This window comes from Equus caballus, chromosome 27, assembly GCF_041296265.1.
Source record: "Equus caballus isolate H_3958 breed thoroughbred chromosome 27, TB-T2T, whole genome shotgun sequence".
Lineage (NCBI taxonomy): Eukaryota > Metazoa > Chordata > Mammalia > Perissodactyla > Equidae > Equus > Equus caballus.
In genome coordinates, this window is record NC_091710.1 from 19,815,540 (window position 1) to 19,836,801 (window position 21,262).

The following is a 21,262-nucleotide window of genomic DNA, read 5'->3' on the forward strand; positions in this document are numbered from 1 at the left end:
AGAGATTTACATTGGTCCCCAAACTAAAACCAACTGCCTAATCCATTAGGGCACTCTTCTCCAAGACTTCTAGAGAGCACACCCCTAAGATGGTATAGGTTAGAAAGGAAGATCATTCTTCAATTCCCTAAACATTTTTACTTAAATAATTATAGCATGGTCAAAATTATGGTGCCCATTTGATTAAGGCTAAATATTTGAGAAAACAATATTCTGTCACAACTTCCAAAAAGAGAACAAATGTTCCTATTCAAGTGAACATTTTTTAAGAAAGAATTATGAGTTCTTCTAACTACATTATTGGTTTAAGTCATTTGCCACTTTGAGAAGAGAGAAATTCGGAAGAAGTTGGTAAGGTTAAATGTAGACTGCAGGCTTTACAAAGGAGTAGAAGGATTCAAAGCAGCTCAGGGATTCCATCACTTTGAAAAAGTCTGCATGTCTCACATAATAACTTGTTATTAATCAAACTAGTCAAAGTAAAATGAAATTTAACACATTTCAAACATAGCCAGGATACGGAATACAACTCGGACCATACCCAGGTCTGTTTCTTAAGTAATTTATGATCAACTGACTCACTTACCTGCAAGTATAAGACAAGATTAGGATGGAACTACGTCATTCCTCCACCGGGCGAAAATACCTTGGCTTCTCAGAATGGAAAGGAATCTAAAATAAAAATAGGAAACAGCCCCTGTGAATTTCCATGTCTTAAATGTAGGAGATATTACAAAATGGTAAAATTTTAAGTCATTTAGGATTTAAATTCAATTCATCCAAAGTATTGCCCCCAAAAGCAGGATATTTTCTCCTCCCTAGTTTAATGGGTAAAATACAAAATATTTGTTAAAAACACACATATATAGAATCAAGGTTAAAGTAAACGGTGAAAGCCATGTAGAATTGTGTGTAAAAGCAAGGCAGGGTCGCAGTCACTTGAAAAAGAACTCAAAAAGCAGCAAACCTCGCAATAAAGAACCGTGCCCGCGGCCCGCGCGCCGGCCCTAACTCGCTCCTCGCCTCGGATGCTCCGTCAGCCCCGGAGACACAGGCTCCCAGGCTGGGGTCCGGAGCGACAGTGCTGCCCCCCTGCGAAAGGCCCGTGGTCAGCGTCTCCACTCCCCGCCCTCCCCAATGCTTCCACGCAGTGAAACGTCAAAAAACAGCAAATCCTCTTGAAGTTTTCCCCGAGGCAAGGAAAAGGTCCACACGCTTAGAAACGGTCGGAGGCCGCCAGCAAAGCCCGGCTCTGGGGACGCGGCCCCGGCTCGAGCGCGCGGGGCTCGGGGCCGCACGAGGCTGCTGCTGCGCCCGCAGACGCGCCCGGGAGCGCGGGCGGGGAGGGCGGCGAGCGCGCACCGCCTGCCCAGCGGGCGCCTTGGGAGGACGGCCGGGCGCCGCCGCGGGCCGCAGCCGCCCTGCCCGTAAGGAACTCCACCGGGGGACACACGCGTCCACGAAGGCAGCCGCGGAAGGAGGGCCAAGCAAAACACTCTCGAGGCAAAGGCAAGGAAAGTACTCCGGGAAGGGCCTAAGCCCTCCTGTAAAGAAGCTTCCTAACGTGTCTTCAGGTCCCTGACGCAGTTTGCATGATTTTATCTCATCTGTCTTTGTAGTGCAAGTAATAGAAGAAAATAAATACTATTGTTTCCGTTTTGCACGCAGGCACACAAGCGTCGGGATGGCAGACCAGGCCCAGGGAAAGACAGGAGCCGCCCGGGGCTGCAGGCGCGGTCCCCTTCTCCCCGGGACGGCCTCCTGGAGACTGGAGGCCTCTGTCCCATTTCGTCTCTTCCTTCACCTAAGTTGGAAGTTCCTCTCCGAGGCGCTGAGAGTAACAGCGTCTATGGAGGGCGAGGTGTGTCGCCGCGGAGCTTCGGAGGCCGTCTGTCCCCGCGCTCGCACAGGTGACCGGGTCTGCGGGACAGCGCGCGGGCCGGCGGCGAGCCCCTCGGGCCCCCGGCGCGCTCGGCCGCAGGTGGGCGCGGCCGCCTCTCTCGGCGGCGCTCTCGCAACCCACTTCCGTCTCTGCCTGGCTAATTAATCTCTGTCTGAACGGAATTGCACTTGGCAGAAAGGCAGCAATGCCAAAGTGGAATAATCACTTGGACCTGAACCCGAGCTGTTTTCCATCCTTGACAAGAAATAACGTTACTCCAGAACCCGCAGGCCGGGAGTTGCAAGGAGTTTCTAATTTGGCCCCCAGTCTCACATTCTCATTCTCACCACTTCAGTTTTCTTTTCCGCTGTTAGCATGCAGGGGGCAGCTTCGGAGGCTAGATCCCTGATGTGGTCTTTATTGACATCCTTCATGGATACTCTTTGCCATCTGAATAAAAAGGGGGAAAATCCACATCCCTCAAAACCACACTTGTTTTAATAATGAAACTAAGGAGACCGCCAGCTCATACCTCCATACGATCATCAACAATCTCATCGGTACTTCTCAGTGCAGCGACCTGCAGAGGAACGCTCACAGTTTTCCCTCCACACACCGCAGTCCACGTTCATCCAGCCTCCAAGTGCCGGGTCCCAGCAGCGCCGAACCGCAGGTGAAGAGCCACAGGACGGCTCCGCTCTTTCCTCTCTTCCCAGTAAAGCGCTCATTCAGACCCTGGCCCTTGATCTGGGAAATACACTGTCTCATTAGCAGTTCCCAACATCATGTGCCCCAAGAAGGGAGTCATCTCAAACCAGCAACGAAAAGGGAAAGAGACGAGACGGGCAGTAGAGATGAGGGCGGAAGGGGAGCTAGCATCCTGGAAAATCACTGCAGGTGAGCCACGGTATGCAAAAGAGACCCGGGTGTGTTCAACCGGGCACATCCCCTAGTAGAAAAAAGGGAAGGAACACAACTGCACAACCACCGTGTGCCATACGCTGTGCCAGCTGCATCACGCGTGAACTCATTTGATCCCCGCAACAATGCTATGAATATGTGCGTTAAGATGCTCACTTTACAAACGGGGAAAATGAGGCTCAAATGTGTTAAGAAACTTCCCCAACTAGTACACGGTAAAGCCAGGATTTTTCTGACATCAAAACCGAAGCTCTCAAAAGATAAAGGAAAGCGAGCCTTTACTTTTTCTATCATGCAGCACTGTGTTACCTGCAAGTACTTGTCCTCATGTGTGGTTCTCTAACAGAGCAGAGGCCTATAGGGCTGACACTGCATTCAAGTGGTGGCCTGGCAGATATGCCGCCAGCGTCCAAAGGCTGCCACTGAGGCCTTGAGAACACAGTCCCTCCTCAATCTCCTGAATCCCTCATCCTTCCTAAGAAATCACAGTGACAAAAACACTCTTGGACAGGTCTTCCTGAGTATCAAAGAAATAGACAGTAAGAACGTGCTAAAAATAAAGCTAAATCCAGGAAAGCAATTGCAGGCATATAGAGCAGATTTAGCACCTTGCTTTGTCCAATTCAGAACACAGTTCTCAACACCATCCCGTGGTTGAAACGCTTGTATCCGGCCTGAGGTTTCCTCTCCCGGCATCTGAGGCCCAGGGTGTTCTCAACAGTTTGGCATAGAGGGTAAGGATTATGGAGGGGCTTCTGTGGCTTCATGAGTTTTAGTTACGGTAAAAAGTGGGCAAGAGAAGGCAGGATGTGCATGAGAGTGGCCGGGAGAACGTCCATGGAAAAGTCACACGCTTGGGTTGTGGGAATTTCCCAACTGGGGTTCTAAAGGTTGGGAAGTCTGCCCCACCCCACTCCCACAGTCATAGAGTTTGACATACGTCAATTAGCAGTACTCCATAATAAGTCAGTTTTAATCAGGCTAAAAGAAGACTACGAAAAATCAACTATTGAAAAGAGCTGTTGAAAATGAGTACACTGAGATCAATACTATTTTAACAATCTAGGAACCCATTAGATGTACAATTAATAAGTCAAAGTTCCCAGAATTTTCATTTACAAAGAACTTCAAAAACCCAATTGGTCCAATGGTGGGACAATACCCATCCATGTGCCGTAAGTCCCAAGGCTTCCTCATCTTCATAAATGTCAATCTCTAAATCTATATCCATCTAGACCACATATGTGTCAGACACATTGATCCCTGAAATGTGCAAAATAAGAAGGGAGACTAACAAGCGCCCTCGCCTCAGCCTTAAACAGCACATGGAGAGCGCTAAGGTCCGGCAGGGACCAGGCAGGAGTCTGCCTACGAAAGCTGCCTGGTGAGGTTTTCTTTGTGCATAAGCGGATAATAATATATATGTTTTTCAATCTTGATGATAATGTTTTTTATTTGTATAAATCAGTGGAGTCCCTCATGTTATGGTACTGGACGACGGAGCAGACCCTAGGGTCAGGAACTGTGCAGCCAAATTCTAAAATTATCTATCTCAAGAATATGTTTCAGCAAAGAAAATGCCCTTGGATGCTACACATTATAAATCACGTTACTAAATTCTTGACCACATTCCTTCCACATTAAATAATTTTACTGAAAATAGTGTTTTAGGGCACAACTGACTTTAAAAGTCATGAGTTTTTCCCCTAAAATGTTTGCTCTTTGTTACTCTGTGAAATGAAAAACAGGATCTCTGTGTCCTGGTCTAGTGTGCACAGAAGCAGACTAAATGAGAAGATAGCTCTTTCTTATAGGTCACTCAATCTCCTCACTTCAATTTCTCACTTCGATACATGGGGATAATGTCAGATACTATCAGCATGATTACCAAGATTATGAACAAATTAGTTGCTAAATTATTTGAAATCTCTTTTAAAATGTATGGGTCTATAAACATCTTAAAGGGTATCAAATAATATTTTCCTTATTTCCCAAAGATTTCCTAAGTGCCTCCCAAGCTAGGCAGTGGGGTCCTGTGAGTTCCCTGTTTCAGCCCTCTTTCCGTTATCAACATGTGAACCACTAACGTGATGGAGAATGGAATGACTCACATGCTAAATAGAGATACAAATAATATGCTGTTAGAGCATAAAAGAAAGACAGACTAAACTGGACTGGAGAGGATCAGATTTATATCTAGTCTCTTGGAAAGAAACTAAATTGCTCATTATGCCATTGGTTGTGAGACCAATAACACAGTCTTTCTCCTAAATCCGTGAAGATACAGATAGATGGTTGATATACCTCCAAAAAGAGAGCCACTTTCCAGCACACAGTCTGCGCTGCCACAGTTACACTCACATGCAATTGTTCATGTTATTAGACACTCTCTCCCAGTCAATTCTTCTGGGCCAGCCCTGCCTCTATCAGATGTTGCAGCCGCTCGGCATATGCTGGATACCATAACAGATGCTAATGAGCCATGAACAGTGTTTCCGAAAGATCTGCTACACTTAATCCTGTGCATAAATTTGGGTTTTCGTCTGTTATGGACTGAAGGCTGTGTTCCCCCAAAATTCATATGTTGCAATTCTAATCCCAATGTGATGGTATTTGGAGGTGGGGCCTTTGGGAGGTAATAAGGTCATGAGGGTGGAGCCCTCAAGAGTGGGAATGGTGCCCTCATAAATGAGGCCAGAGAGCTAGCTAGCTCTTTTTTTGCCATGAGAGGATACAAGAAGTCAGCTGTCCGCAACCCGGAAGAAGGTCCTCACCAGAACCCGACCATGCTGACACCATGATCTTGAACTTCCAGCCTCCAGAACTGTGAGAAATAAATGCCTACTGTTGACAAGCCACTCTGTTTATAGTGTTTTGTTATAGCAGCCCAAGCTGACTGGACATCATCTTAAATGCATTGCTGTGAGACTTTTGACAAGTCCATAACTTCTTAGTCTCTGTTTCCAGACCTGTAGAAGAAAGGGACTGGACTAAGTCAGTGACTCTCAGCGAAGGAGGAGGATCTTTACGTGTTGCCTCCCCACCCCCACTAAGAATCCCTATGTATAAGAAGATAGATTACAGATGGGAACAAGCTGCACCAATGACGAGGACGGAGGACAGCATTTAGACTTAGATGTTAAGACGAGGGGAGAGGAGCTTTCAAGAGTACAAGCTCCTCCAGAAATAAAACCACACATATAAGGTCAGTTCATCTACGACAAGGGAGCCAAGAATGTAAAATGTAGAAAGGAGAGTCTCTTCGATAAATGGTGCTGGGAAAACTGGACAGCCACATGCAAAAGAGTGAAACTAGATCACCATCTTACACCACACACAAAAAAATTAACTCAAAATGGATTAAAGACTTGAATGTAAAACCTCAAACCATAAAACTCCTAGAAGAAAATATAGGCTGTAAGCTCCTGGCCATCGGTCTTAGCAATGTCTTCGTAGATCAGACTCTAAAAACAAGGGAAACAAAACCAGAAATAAACAAGTGGGAGTATATCAAACTAAAATGCTTCTGCACAGGAAAGGAAACCATCATCAAAACGAAAAGGCAGGGCCACCAGGTGGCATAGTGATTAAGTTCACACGCTCTGCTTTAGCAGCCCAGGGTTCACGGGTTCGGATCCCGGGGCAGACGTACACACCACTGATCAAGCCAGGCTGTGGCAGTGTCCCATATACAAAATAGAGGAAGATGGGGACAGATGTTAGCCCAGGGCCACTCTTCCTCAAGCAAAAAGAAGAAGATTGGCAACAGATGTTAACTCAGGGCTAATCTTTCTCAAGAGGAAAAAAAAACCCAAAAAGGCAACTTCCTAAATGGGAGAATATATTTGCAAATCATACATCCAACAAAGGGTTAATATCCAAGCTATGTAAAGAACTTGGACACTTCAACAACACAAAAACAAACAACCTGATTTAAAAATGGGCAGAAATTCTGAATAGACATTTTTCCAAAGAAGACATTCAGATGGCCAATAGGCAAATGAAAAGATATTCAACATGACTCATTATTAGGGAAATGCAAATCAAATGAAACATCATCTCACGCCTGTTAGAATGGCTATTATCAAAAAGACAAAAAATAAGTGTTGGAGAAGATGTGGAGAAAAGGGAATCTTCGTACACTGCTGGTGAGAATGTAGATTAATGCAACACTATGGAAAACAGCATGGAGATTCCTCAAAAAACTAAGAATAGAACTACCAAACAATTCAGCAATTCCACTTCTGGGTATTTATCGGAAGAACACCAAAACACTAATTCAAAAAGATATATGCACCCCTATGTTCATTGAAGCATTATTTTCAACAGCCAAGATATGGAAACAACCTAAGTGTCCACTGATAGATGAATGGATAAATGTGGTATATATACACAATGGAATACTACTCAGCCATAAAAAGAATGAAATCTTGCCATTTGCAACAAAATGGATGGACCTTGAGGGTATTAAGCTAAGTAAAATAAGTCAGACAGAGAAAGACAAACACCATCTGATCTCGCTCATGTAGGATCTGAAAAAAAACAAAAACAAACTCATAAATAGAGAACAGATTAGTGTGTACCAGGGGGAAAGGGTTGGGGAGTGGGCGAAATGAGTGAAGGGATCAACTGTGTGGCAATGGAGGGTAACTAAACTTGTGGTGGTGAGCACTTTGTAGTGTACACAGATGTCGAATTGTAACATGGCTGTCCAACTGAAACTTACGTAATAAATAAACAAATAAATAAATAAAATGACACTGCAAAAAAAAAATACAAGTTCTTGTAAGACTTTAAATTATGGCCTTCCTGAGTATAAAGATTTTACCAAACTAGTTGATAATGGGTAATTTGACAATCAAAACTATGGATTTGTCCATTAACCAAATGCCACCTCTCACACAGCTGGTTAGTAAAGTCAGGCAAGCACAACTCTCCATTCAACAAAGCAAACTCACCCCCAGAAAAGACAATGCTCAAGGGGAATAGCTGCTCACGGATGCAATGTCCCAGGCAACAGGGCGCCCTGTGTGGGGGATCCCAACAGGAACAAATCATGCCCTCTAACACCTTACACACCCATGAACCAGCCCAGCAGAACACCAGCAACACTGAGAGGGCGTGAGCTTGTGGTTCAGAAACCCCAGGTCAGTCCCAGTTCTGCCACTGAGTTATTATGTGACCTTGAGCTAGTCACCTGTAAAATAAAAGTTTGAGCCAGATAATCTCCAAGTTACCTTCCACTACAGACACCACACTGACTTTTTATTGTCCCACATAAAAATCTATCTGCTACTAGAATCCTCGTGGCATCTTTCAGGTCAGTATATACATCTCCAATCCGGGCTCAGTTTTTAAATCACTGCATTCCCAGGCTTCTCAGGTAGGAGAGCAGTCAGGACAACTGCCCAGAACACCAGTTGGAGGCGCAGAATGGGTAAAGTTTGTCTCCTCTGGCTTCTTTACAAATCCTTCTGGCTAAATTCTACCCCCTGCACTGCCAAGGCTCTGTGCTTCTGGTGCTGAGGCTTGAGCTACAGTATCCACAGGGCTCGTGACACCGTGACAGATGAAGAAATTAAATCTTTCACCAAACTTGAACAGGAATTTTCACTGGTAATTTTTATCTTCTTCCTTCCCAGATGCAGGAATGTCAATAGTTGAGAGATATTTTGACGTTGGTAAAAAGTCATTACAAACATGGACTTGCTCCCAAATGATCTCTCATTATCTTGCAAATGCATTACTTTTGCTGTATCAATTTTTTAGTCTATTTCATGTTACGCTCCAGCTGCAAGTAAATTGAGAACATACTGTCCACATTTTCAAAAAAAGACTAACATTAACAGAACAAATCTTTCACCATGAAAATGAAAACTATGGGTAAATATTTATATAATTGAATTTCTTCCATCAATTCCTTGGGTTGGGCCAATGGAAGGATGCTTTTTTTTTAATATTGAGAGCCAAGGAGACAGAAGAAAATTTTAATCTCAATGTTCAAATAAATAGTATATTGCTTATGGACATCATTTTTTTAAATATGTATACAGAATGTAAACGGGTGTTACTCTCAGGGAACCTACAATTGCTGGATGCTGTTTAGTATGTACACTGGATAACAATGAACGGAAAATAAGAACAGGAAGCACAGGTATTTAAACCATAAATATTTTAAAATCATTAAGATTTGTTTTCACTCCATACCACAGCCAGTTAAGCAAGACAGGGGTAAGGAGTGAACAAAGAAAAAACAATTGAAGTACTTAGCAACAAAAAGGAATTAACTATTGGTACACATATTAACATGAATGATAATTGCACTGAGTGAAAGAAGCCAGACAAGTAGAAAACATACTGTATGATTCCATTTACATAAACTTCTAGCAGAGCACTGTTTGCTTGGGGATGGGGTGGAGGTTGAAAGGGGCCAGGAGGCACCAGAAGGTCCAGGATTGTGGCACCAAGAGCACAGGAACATTTTCCTGGTAAGGTATATGTTCATTATCTTGATTGTGGTGATGGTTTCATGTGTATATCAAAACTAATCAAACTGCACACTTTAACTATATGAGCTTATTGTATATCAATTATACCTCAATAAAGCTATAAAAATTATTGAGTAGTGAGACAAAAGTAGGGAAAAAATTTAAAGATAAGGAATAGTCAAATTTGGGAATAATTAAGATAGCTGCTGGATGAAGAGGTACAGAAAAAGTCAACTAACTAGACCCGTGAAAGATTTCTCATTGTTGGAAGTTCAGGAGGTTTCATAATCCAGAAAAAGCTTTCTGAGCAGCTAAGGACCATGCCTAGACTATATTCATCCCTCCCTCAAAAATAAAAAAAGCTCTTATTTCCTCAAGGCTTTTGACAGAAATGGTTCTAACTACCCTCAGAATAGCAGTAACAATAGCTGGCATTTATTGAGCCCTTACGGTAAACCAGGCCCCAGTCTAGTGGATTATCTCATTAATCCTCAACCAAGGAGCCTAAGAAATGGGCTGTATTATGATCCTCCATTTTACAGAGGAGGACACCGAAGCTCAAAGAGGTGAAATAACTTGCTTAATGTCCTCCACCATTCCAGTGGTGGAGCTGGGATATGAACCCAGGCGCTGTGACTCTGGAGTCAAGTTCTTGAAATGAAACTTCCCTCCCTCTGCCAGACAAACAGGACCCTGGAACGGGGCTGCAGGTCGTGACTTGCTGATTCACACCTCTGGAGGCTTAAAGGAACCCTTTGTGCATTAAAGGGCTACATTTTTAAGTCTAAAGGCTAATCTTTTGCATGGTAGATGCAGCAAAGGTCAGTAATGAAGCGATAGTGGAAGGTAAAGGGAATCTTAGTAGGTGGAGCAGGAAAAATAATGCCAGAAATCGACAGACTTAGCGTTGGCCATGTGCTCACCAATGACTGTAAACTTGGGCAAGCCATTTCTCCTCCTTGGGTCTGTTTCTTCGTTCCTCAAATTAAGGGTTTGGACTAAGCGATTTCTAAGACTCCTTCCAGTTCTGTGATTCTGCCACTTTTCTTTTGGGGAACACTGCTTGCATTTTTAACTTGGGTCAAAAATTTTCCATGAACCAAACACATCTCAGATACCAAGACTCCATCTCCTGAAACACCTGGACACCTCCCTCTCCGAAACTAGCAAATTCCTCCATTATTTTCACAAGGGATCTGTTCCCAAGGAGCAGTCCTAAAGGAAGGCCCAAGGAAAGGAGGGTCCCTCAACCAGGGCCTGCCATGTTGTCCTGTGCATGCTACCCATTTTTTCACTTCAAAAACACTGAAGAGTTGATTCGGGCTTTCGGGTGGTGAAAGGAAGCACCCCCACCACCCAGTCCGCAGCTCATTCCATTTTCCCTGTGAAGCTTCTGACACCTGACATGAGCCCAAGCACTTCCTATACTGTGGCTACAAATGCCAGATTCCATTTATTTCCGTTCCTGTCATTCTCAAAAGTGGCTATTCTCTCTTTGCACTAAAAACACATCATTTTTTCTTTTTAAATGATAGATTTTGTGACCCTTTGGGGAGACATAAAAAATAAGAGCAACTAAGTAAGGCAATTGTAAACCATTTCAACATCTATAAAACCTTCTCCTTTATCACAAAAGAAAAGAAAGAAGGAAAAGTAGCTGGAAAAAAATGCAGCTGACGGGGAACTTGATAGCTTTGAGAAGAACTTCTCTCATGAATTTTCATCTCTGTATTTTGGGGTTTTAACTGACTTGAAAATTATTTCTGGGAAAAGCATTTCTCAAGTGTCATAACAACTTTGCAAATGCACTGGTGGGGCAAACTTAAAAATCACAAGGAAGATAATGTCTACTCGTCTATAACTCTACCAATATATCTGCTCTCCATTTTTTTTTTTAAAGATTTTATTTTTTCCTTTTTCTCCCCAAAGCCCCCCAGTACATAGTTGTATATTCTTCGTTGTGGGTCCTTCTAGTTGTAGCATGTGGGACGCTGCCTCAGCATGGTTTGATGAGCAGTGCCATGTCCGTGCCCAGGATTCGAACCAACGAAACACTGGGCCGCCTGCAGCGGAGCGCACAGACTTAACCACTCGGCCACGGGGCCAGCCCTCTGCTCTCCATTTTTATTCTGTATTTCATACATTCTATTTTCATAGCTATCTCAGAACACATAACTGATGTTTTTACTTTATTTTTATTGACTCATTTAGCAATCATTATACTATAATAAACCAAAAATTAAAGTACAGACCACCCCTCTCCCACATAGAACCAGAGATTTACAAAGCTCATTTCCTGCCTTCATCATCGCACAGACAGAGGTTTTCTTGCAGTTGTGTTCACTCTGTGCACACCACTTTCTAATTTTTTTGCTCAAATTCTCCATATATCTACTTAGTCCACAGACCTGCCATTTTATATGGAGCGATCTCCTATTGCGCGCAAAACGGTTTAATTACCCATCTTCCAGCTAGTTGTCCCCACCCGTTATTACAACCGGGTCAAGCATTTTTAAATAAAGCAATTTTGGTTTTCCTTTTTAAGCTATTTCCTCAGGCTATCATCTGAAAAGTGAGATTAATAGTTTAAAGACCATAATCGGCTGGGAGATTTTTATGATAAATTTCCAGGTGGCTCTCCAAAAGAGGTATTACCAATCTGCCATGTCACCAGAAAAATAGGAGCCTCGTTTTTTCCTCAGAGTCTCTTTAACACTGGGCTTTCTGGGTTTGATTTATGTTGGGGTGGTTTCAAAAGAATGATGTAAGGTCTTTTAGTTCTTAGAATCTGTCATATATTTGTTTAATACTCTTACTGCCTCTTTTTAAAAATATGTATTGATCACCTACTACACGCCCGGTGCTTCGTCTGCCTATGACTCACTCACTACCCTGACTGCCTCGGACAGTGGAAAGCACACATTTTATTTTCACTACGGAAACTGAGTCTCGGAAGGTTACATAATGTACACAAGACTTCAAGGCTAATATCTGGATTATTATAGAAATCAAACTCACTATTTTATATAGATTATATATATTATAGGATAATAGAGGATTCAAACTCATGAGCTACTTGCTGTGGATTTTCCATTACCCCATTCTGCCTCATAATCACAACCTTTAAATTTCTGTCAGTTTTTCTTTTCGCTGCTTTTCTTTCTTTCTTTTTTGGTTCAGTTTCCCTATTTATTGAGGTATAAAATACACAAGTAAAGTGACCGAAGTGCCCTCATCTTAAAGGTACAGCTCAATGAACTTTTACATACGTAGACACAATAGAACCACCATGCGGATCAAGACATAGAATCTTTTCTCAGCTTACATCTTTTCCTTTCTTACTTTTTAAACATAGATTGGTTTTGTGCTTCTCATTCTATACAGGATCTGGTACTGAAGCTATGCAAATAGGTGTTTAATAAACTCTGTTTAATCACAGAAGGTTGAAAACTAGAAGTGACCTCAGAGATTATGTGTTCCAACCTCTTAAACTTCCAGATGTGGAAACTGAAGCCCAGAAGGAAAGTGACTTATGCAGGATCTAATAATTCAGAGCTATTTCTGCCACACCCTGCCGCCCTCGCAGGACGCTGGCTGGCTGCTTTCCACTCCTTACATAAAAGACATAGGAGGCACGACAAAGAGGACAGAGTGCATAACAGAGAAAAAGGGCCCAGGTAAACATTTTTTACTGTTATCTTTGTTTTAAATGAGCTTTGAAGTAACCAAAGATTGCCGTCAAATTGGTGAAGAAATGCTCATTAAGCTGACCTTACTATAAAACACTATCTTTTCCACACAAAAGTATCAACACTTGAAATCAAATGAGTTTAGTCCTTCAGAGTGGTCTACTGAGAGGGCAGACACGGTCCCATAATGCTCCTTTGCTCATGACTTCTTTTGAACACGCCCTTTTTGATGAACTTTCAGAGCTAATTTGAATCAAATAAACCATTTTATTTTTAAAAACTATAAAATTAGCAAGAACAAAATAAAAACTAGATGTGTGCCTTTCAAGTCACTAGAAAGAAAATAAAAATATAATACATATAACAAAAGCACAGAGAAGAAAAAAAAGCATATAAAATCGAAATTGTTTTCTAATTGACAAAAGATCAAACCTATCAAATATGACAATAAATGTGAACAGGTTAAACATCTCCAACAAAGACAAAGATTCTCGACATCTAGTTATATGCTGTTTATAAGACAAGCCTAAAACCAAATGACCCAGAAATCTAAAATAAAAGGAAGGGCAAGATGTATTAAGAAAATACAAATGAAAAGATAGTTTAGACGGCAATATTTATATCAAACAAAGCAGATTTTGAGGCAAAAGAACATTTAACAAGATGGAAAATATGTGAAAACTTTCAACCTCACTAATAATAAAAATTCCACTTTTGGGGCTGGCCCCGTGGCCGAGTGGTTAAGTTCGCGCGCTCCGCTGCAGGCGGCCCAGTGTTTCGTTGGTTTGAATCCTGGGCGCGGACATGGCACTGCTCGTCAAACCACGCTGAGGCAGCGTCCCACATGCCACAACTGGAAGGACCCACAACGAAGAATATACAACTATGTACTGGGGGGCTTTGGGGAGAAAAATAAAAAAATCTTTAAAAAAAAAAAATTCCACTTTTAAGAAATAGTTTAACTTATCAAACAGGCAAATATATTTTAATGATAATACCTTTATCATTGAGGGTACAGCCAAATAGACACATCTGTACACTGCTATTAAGACAATAGAAAAATGGTCAATACAGTATGGATGCATATGATGGAAAAAAATGTAACCAGTAAAAGTCATGTTTTAAAAAATATTTACTGAACAGCAATGTACCCATCATCTAAGTAAAAGGCAAGATACAGGTGTATTCAGGAGGATCTCAATTTGTCTTAAATAAAATACACATGTGAGATATTTTTAAAACTAGAAAAAATATACCAAAATACTGCTCTGGTTAAATTAGAGAGCTACTTTAGTTACTTCTTTATGCTATTTTTCCCTATTTTTTTTTTAAAGATTGGCACCTGAGCTAACAACTGTTGCCAATCTTCTTTTCTTTTTATTCTTCTCCCCAAAGCCCCCCAGTACATAGTTGAGTATTTTTAGTTGTGGGTCCTTCTAGTCGTGGCGTGTGGGACACTGCCTCAGCGTGGCCTGATGAGCAGTGCCATGTCTGCACCCAGGATCCGAACCAGCGAAACCCCAGGCTGCTGAAACGGAGCGCGTGAACTTAACCACTCGGCCACGGGGCTGGCCTCTATTTTTCCCCATTAAAAAAAAAAAACAGAGGGCCTACAAAGACACAGATTTGCCAGCGTTAGAAAGAAGAATGTGAAGTGCTCAAAGATAATTCTGAACACGAAGTTCCAAAAATATTTTAAGTGAAGGCAGCCTCGTGGGAAAAGTCTCCCAAAGTAGCTTCGTTGAATTACTTACATTCATGTTGATGTATATATTTTGACATGTTAAGATATCTTAAAATAAAATTGTACTGATTTATGTTAACGTGTCATTTATTTAACAATTTGAAGGAAGAACAGACAAGCTTTTAAAAGAGGGACTCAATAAAAGTCATTATATTTCTATATGCTTAAAATGAGATTTGTACTCACTATCATGGTTAGGAAATAATCAGATTCCAGATCTTTCAGGAAGTTCTGTATCTTTGCACAATATATACCAAAAAATTATAATACAATAGCTATCAAGTGTGACTGCACAGCCGGAGTTCACAGACCTAAAAGAACCTTAGAAGTCATGGTAACCAACTTCCTATTCTCTAGAAACCACAGTTTAGAGGTGACGTGACTGGCCCATGTTCTTAACTAGCGCTTTTTCCTAGCACAGCTGCATCTGTAATCTCTTCTGAATTTTTCCTTCTCGCTGGATTTACATAAGGTACTTATCACCACCACCCATTTTCCTCCTCAGTGAACTCTTTACCTCTGAAGGAGAAAGGAAATTGTTAACGGAGTGGAGGGCAGGTGATGGAACAGGCAAACCTCTCCCCTCTCATTCATCCAACAGGAATGCACCCAGTGCCTGCACAGGGTCAAGTCCTACGACGGGGCTCTGTCCCTGACCGCAGGACCCCCAGGTTATCTGTTCCTCCACTCTCCACAATTCAGAAGGCCACGGGGTGTGAGGCGGCATGCGGATGGTGCTATGGGAGCAGAGGGAAAGAGCATCTCGTCAGATTAGGCTAATCAGACTCACACTCGAGTCACGAAAGGCAGGTGGGAGTGCAGACGAGGGAAGAAATGGAAGACAGAAGAACAGCAGTCTAGACAGGGGCGCCCATGGGAAAAGCACAGACACAAGAGAGTAGGGCAGAGTTTGGGACCTGCAAGGAGCTTAACCTGGCTGGACTTTCAGATGCCTGTGGGAAAGCGGAAGCAGGTGAGGTGACAGGAAAGGCTGGGAACCTCTGCTGAGTGAAGGACCACGTCCTAAAGGCCATGGAGCCACTAAGGGAACTTAAGTGGGAAACTGAAATAGTCATATGCATGTTTTAGAATGTTCAGTGTGGTGCTGTGATGAGGCTGGGCTGGAGAGGTGAAGACCCAAGGTGTGGAACCAACCAGAAGGATCCAGCATTTACCCAACTGAGAAGGACTGGAAGCCTGCACCAAGGAGGGCCGGTGCCATACAAGGGACAGGTTTGAAGACATCTCAGCTTGCAGTTGGGACCTGGTCATTTTCACGTGGAGTGAGTTTCAGAAAGGAGTCTATTCAAAGTTTTAACTTTCTTATTTTTCAAAAAACATTTTTGAATCATTTTCATACTCATGTCACAATGACAAAATGGCCCTGTCCTCAGACTTTAAATTTTGAGGAATATTGAGTCAATTCTACCATAGAAGGGGAAGCAGAGGTCAGTGAGGTTACCTGAGAGACACAGACCTGCCGATGAGTCACAGCATAAATAGTGATTAGAGTACCAGAGGTGCCACCTGGGATAAAAATCCCAGCCTGGCCACCTGAAACCTTTTGGGCAAGTTATCCTTTTTAAATCTCAATTTTCTCATTTCTAAAACGAGGAGAATGATGGGACCTACCTGAGGAGGTTAATCAGGAGGCTGACACAGGAGAATGAGCACCTGTTAAATGATCACTTTATTACATAGTACAGAGGACTCCTCAGGGCTGGAAAAGAAGGATTTGTTTAAATTTAAAATATTAGCTTTTATTGTTTAGATATCCTGAGTTCTGGCTATTGGACAAGAAAGAGAGGATCGACACCCTGGTGGGAGCAACTTCAAGCTCTCGTCAGATGCTGCTTCTCAGTTTCAAGCAGGGTCGTCAGAAGGAGCCAAGGTCCTCACATGGAGACCGCGAGATGCTCCCACACCCCAAATCTGTCAGAAGAACTCTGGGAAGTAAAAGCTTAAAAGGTGAAGACACAGTAATAGAAAAATCATTCGGGCAAAAGGAGAGGAATTATCTATTCTGTATTCTGAAGATGTAAATGGAGAAACTCAATTACTACAAAGAAAAGCTGTAAAAATTTTGTGAAAACCTTGAGATCAGGGCCAGCCTGTGGCCGGGTAGTTGAGTTTGCATGCTCCACTGTGGCGGGCCTGGGTTTCACTGGTTCAGATCCTGGGTGCAGACACAGCACTGCTCATCAGGCCATGCTGAGGCAGCAGCCCACAGAGCACAACGGAAGGACCTACAACTAGAATACACAACTACATACTGGGCACTTCAGGAAAAAGAAGGAAAAAAAAAAAGAGGAAGATTGGCAACAGGTGTTAGCTCAGGGCCAATCTTGAAAAAAAAAAACATCCTTGAAGTCTTGGTAGTTTTGCCAGAGGTGACAGACGATCACTAGTCCAAGTTCTAGGAAACCCTCATAGAATAAAGAAATGTATAAAGAAGGAATTGCTGTATTGAAGTCAGTAAAATTGTTAACTTTCATCCCAGGATTCTTAGGGAAGTCAGCAGATACAATGAGGACGCTTGTAACTGCAGTCTTGGAGGAACGAGTCAGTGGTGTGCCGGCAACTGTTCAATGATTTGCTCCCCGGGAAAAAAAATTGCAAGCATATCTATATCCATGGACATGAGTTAATGATAAATTTTACTGATATAGACTATTAGTACACAATTTACAAATAATAATAAAATAGACAATGTTCTTTATCCTGAATTCCATATAACCAATGCATTCATTGATTTTTGCCAAGTTCTTGTATCTGTAGAAAACCCACGGTCGCAATTGACAGATGAGTGTAGTTCAAACATGAGTGCTTCTTGATATTTTATTTGTCACTGAGAGTAAGACAACACATTACTCACTTATCAATGGCAAAAGTGAATTTTTTTGCTGAGTCAGATCGCTGTTTTTGAATATTAAAAGAATATTTTCACAATTTTTGGCGCTATTCACGATGTAATGCTACAGAGAGGAGAAACTATTAATTTCACTCTGCAATTTTCTTCATCATTTTCTTAAATCTAGAAAACAAAACAATAAATCTCACCCTAATATATAGTCAATACTCCCAGGAAGTAAATAGTCCAACGTGGCCAACAGCAAGCTACAACACGACCACCAATGAATACAGAGTTTGGAAGAAACGCACAGTAGCCTGCGTCATACGGTGCTTCCTCCACACAGGTGCTCATTGCTGCCCACACACAAACTCCTTCCAACTCCTTCATCCAGGTCAGCAGCAGCAATGTGCCCCTATTTGCTCAACTTGACAAGACGAGGTTATTGTTTTATTGTTTAGGGATCATAAATATCCATGTGAGGATGCTGTTTGTAATTCCAAGGATTATCTTTATTAAACTTGGTTACCATTCTAAGACATGACCTTTCTCAGTGGTGTCCTTGAGCCAGATCAGATTGGCTCACAAGAGATAATTATTAAATTTTCAGGAATTTTGCAAGCTGGTTGTTAAATACAACCATTATTAAAAATAAATTATACAAACTTATAATTAAATAAATTTAACTTAAAATTAAAAACAAAGATATTAAGTATTCAAGATTCATTACTTCCTATTAATTTTACTACATTTTACTACTATCTATTAACTTGAAGTTATTCAGATTACATGAAAATAGTAGCATATAAACTTGGGAGGGGTAGAAATGGAATTAAAGTATTCTAATGTCCTTGTATTGTCCAGGAAGTGGTAAGAGTACTAATTTGTATTAGACTTTAATAAGTGAAAGAAGAATGTTTTATCCCCTCTAAAGTAACCACTAAAAGAACATGTAACTAACAAACCAAGAGAAAAGGGGAAAAATAAAAAGTAAAAAGGACTTAGTTGAAAATAAGGCAAGAGGAGAGAGAAACAAGAACAGGTGGGACAAACAGAAACCAAATAGTAAGATGGTAGATCAATTGCCAAATAGATTTCATTAAAGGCAAATAGACTAAATAGCCCAATTAAAAGACAAAGAATGACAAACTAGATGAGACACACTTTAAACATAAGGATACAGAATGTTTGACAGTAATAGGATAAAAAAACAAAAACGATATACCATGAAAACACTAACCAAAAGAAAGCTGGAAGAGCTATGTTAATCAAAGTAGACTTTAAGGGAAAAATCATTGTCATCACACTAATATAACAATTCTGTATTTTGTATGCATGTAATAATATGGCCTCAAACTACATAAAATAAAAAGCGAAGGAACTAAAAGGAGACATAATCATAAGTGGTAATCCATAATCATAATGAGATATTTAACACACCTCTCTCAGGAGCTAATAGAATAAACAGGAAAAAAATGAATTTTCCTATCTTTTTACTTTTAACTTAATCTCTATATCCTTAAGAAGTGTCTATTATAAGCAGCATAAAGCTGCTCTGACACATCTTTCTAACTGAACAATACTATTAACCCTCTTGAACGCTGTACCAACTGTAGAGTACACCTCATTTTCAGGAGTAAAGAGAGTGTTTACAACAAGTGACTACATGCTGGGCCAGAAAGCACGTCTCAACAGATCTCTAAAGATGGAAATTGCATGGAGTGGGTTCACTGATCATAGTAAAATTAAGCCAGAAATCAATAATAGAAAGAACTGGAAAATCCCCAGGTTGGCTATTAACCAGTAAACTTGCAAATAATTCATGAATCAAAAACTACTTAGAACTGATAATTAAAATATAAATCCTTCCAGAGGGAAAACCTCCAAGCCAAAAAGGGTCTTCTGATCCATCCACTGAAAGTGGGGAAGACATGTGCCCCCTCAACGAGGAGCTGACCTGAGACAGCCGTCATTCTTATTAACGGACCACACATTGAGTCTGTGCCTAAGAGGGGCCTCCGCCTGATCCAAAGTCCAGGAGGTCCTTTGAGGCAAATGGTTAAATACCTTAGCACTGGACCCTGGGCAACTACCCCAGGGAACACAATGATCTTCTTCCATTTTACAGTGAGAAATGGTGTAGTTAATTATGTGCCAAAGACCCTTGGCTGTCCTTCCAGTGCCCAGCATTACTTCCCCAACAGGAGGATGCCCACCCCCACCCAGACTATTTGGACCACCTCGCCAACAGTGGAGATACTCTGAGACTCTGTACCTTCTGCCACCCTGGCTCCCAATGGTCCTTATCCATAAGGGACTATTCTCTCAACTTTCACCTGGATAAGGGCCCTGCCTTCTGGTACTTGAGAATTACATCTATACACAAAACATAGATAAAAATAGATAATAATAAAATAATAAAAAATAAAAACCACAAATAGATAAAAGCTACAAAAATATTCCAGTTTGAAAAAAAATTTTTATTCATCACAAATGAAGCTCTCCTCGTGCTACAGCTACTAAATTGCCTGCACGCTTTATAATGCATTTCCTGTCAATCATGTGAATAATAAAATATTTAGAATATTATAACAAACATATTCAAAAGATAACTATGTCTTTAAACATCCAAAGTATATTAATTGGAGTAATTAACACTAGATGCTGTAAAACCCCCAAATCTCAGTGGTTTAAAACAGCAACAGTTTAGCTCCCTTTTGAGTCACCATCTAAGGTAGTTAACAGAGCACTCTGCTCCAGTGGAGACTCAGGGATCCAGGCTGCTACTGGTTCCTGCTTCAGTGGTCATATGGGTATCCCGCAGCTAGCAGCAGCAGAGGAGCACACAGGGAGGTCAATCAGATCCTTAACCTCCCAGCCTGGAAGTGACAGGCATCAGTTATGCTCAGATGCCATTGGCCAGAACCAGCCACAGGACCCTACCGAAATGCAAAGGGACTGACAAGTATAGCGTTCCCAGTGATTAGGAGGAAGGTGAAATGGTTCAACCCATCACACTGCCTCTGCCTTAAACAGATATCCAACCTCACAGCCTATTAAGGAGGAAAGAGGAAGTAGCATTCACTGATTTTGGTACCAAGTTCAATGCCAAGAATTTTACACACATTGTATTTAAACCAAAAGAAAACTTGTGAACAAGATGCCATTATCCCCATTTTATACATGAAGAAACTGAAGCATAGAGTTATTAGACAAGTAAGTGAGGAGCTGAAGCCAGGTCTATCTGACGCCAGGGCCCATAGTTCTTTCTTGACTATCTCTGGCTGCTCCCAGTGTGGCCCACAGCCCACGTGCATCAGAGTCACTTGAGGCGTCTCTGCAAATCGTGGGTCCTGAGCCCCACACCACACCCACTGAAGAAGCAGCCCCAGGGTGCAGGAACTGCACTTTCAGCAGGTTTCCAAGGGCCTCTATACTACCGGTTATGCTCTCTCTGGAATGCAACAGTGAAATTCTAAATCATCCCTTTCAAGAAGTACAAAAACGTATGGAAAAGAGATCAGATTCAGCAGGTTTAAGAAGGGAGGCCTGATGGCAAACTGAGAATCCCACAGACCAGGGAGTCAGAGCTGTGGGCACTCGGTCTAGAGCAATCAACCTCCAAGTGACTGCAGGAAGTCACTGACCCCACTGAAACTGCTCCAAAGAAAGACCACGTTTTCTCCA

The 21,262-nt window shown here is 41.8% G+C and overlaps 1 protein-coding gene across 21 annotated transcripts in view; it reads right to left on the minus strand.

Moving 5' to 3' along the window:
• Positions 1–21,262, minus strand: part of CSGALNACT1 (chondroitin sulfate N-acetylgalactosaminyltransferase 1) — a 330,167-nt gene that overhangs the window by 178,591 nt on the left and 130,314 nt on the right. For 12 of the 21 annotated variants that reach the window (XM_005606261.4, XM_070253309.1, XM_070253299.1 and 9 more), the window contains one exon: positions 587–672. The gene's annotated coding sequence lies outside the window, so the exon portion shown is untranslated. Of the gene's footprint in view, positions 1–586; positions 673–967; positions 2,038–2,414; positions 2,630–21,262 lie in introns of those variants that run through there. The other 9 variants (XM_070253295.1, XM_070253308.1, XM_070253298.1 and 6 more) reach the window with 8 other exon arrangements.